At 39.6% G+C, this 1,125-nt stretch overlaps 1 non-coding gene across 1 annotated transcript; it reads left to right on the top strand.

Moving 5' to 3' along the window:
- Positions 1–684: 684 nt before the first annotated feature.
- Positions 685–792, top strand: LOC112740037 (small nucleolar RNA R71). The gene has a single exon (XR_003170973.1). It is a non-coding gene; the product is annotated as a small nucleolar RNA R71 (small nucleolar RNA).
- The last annotated feature ends 333 nt before the right edge of the window (positions 793–1,125 follow it).

Below are 1,125 nucleotides of genomic sequence, written 5' to 3'. Positions count from 1 at the left end.
TTCAGTGACCCTTTTACTCAGCTGGCCCACTTGTGCCTCCAAATTTCTAATGGATGACCTTGTTTCATTCATGAAACTCACAGTGGCCTTAGATAGATCAGAGACTAAGTTTGCTAAATTAGAGGTATTTTGTTCAGAGTTCTCTGTCTGTTGCTGAGTGGATGATGAAAAAGGTTTACTATTGTTAAACCTATTTCTTCCACCATTATTAAAGCCTTGTTGAGGCTTTTGATCCTTCCATGAGAAATTTGGATGATTTCTCCATGATGGGTTATAGGTGTTTCCATAAGGTTCACCCATATAATTTACCTCTGCTATTGTAGGGTTTTCAGGATCATAAGCTTCTTCTTCAGAAGATGCCTCTTGAGTACTGTTGGATGCAGCTTGCATTCCATTCAGACTCTGAGAAATCATATTGACTTGCTGAGTTAATATTTTATTCTGAGCCAATATAGCATTCAAAGTATCAATTTCAACAACTCCCTTCTTCATAGGCGTCCCATTATTCACAGGATTCCTTTCAGAAGTGTACATGAACTGGTTATTAGCAACCATGTCAATGAGTTCTTGAGCTTCTGCAGGCATTTTCTTTAAGTGAATGGATCCACCTGTAGAAGTATCCAATGACATTTTAGCTAATTCAGACAGAGCATCATAGAATATATCCAGGATGGTCCATTCTGAAAGCATGTCAGAAGGACACTTTTTGGTCAGTCCTTTGTATCTCTCCCAGGCTTCATAGAGGGATTCACCTTCTTTCTGTCTGAAGGTCTGAACATCCACTCTAAGCTTACTCAGCTTTTGAGGAGGAAAGAACTTGGCTAAGAAAGCCTTGACCAGCTTATCCCAAGAGTTCAGGCTATCCTTAGGTTGAGAGTCCAACCATATTCTAGCTCTGTCTCTCACAGCAAAAGGGAAAAGCATGAGCCTGTAGACTTCAGGATCTACTCCATTAGTCTTTACAGTATCACATATCTGCAAGAATTCAGTTAATAACTGAAAAGGATCTTCAGATGGAAGTCCATGAAACTTGCAGTTCTGCTGCATCAGAGAAACTAATTGAGGTTTCAGCTCAAAATTGTTTGCTCCAATGGCAGGAATGGAGATGCTTCTTCCATGTAAATT

The sequence above is a fragment of the Arachis hypogaea genome, chromosome 13 (genome assembly GCF_003086295.3).
Source record: "Arachis hypogaea cultivar Tifrunner chromosome 13, arahy.Tifrunner.gnm2.J5K5, whole genome shotgun sequence".
Lineage (NCBI taxonomy): Eukaryota > Viridiplantae > Streptophyta > Magnoliopsida > Fabales > Fabaceae > Arachis > Arachis hypogaea.
This window is presented reverse-complemented; position numbering and strand designations above follow the sequence as displayed.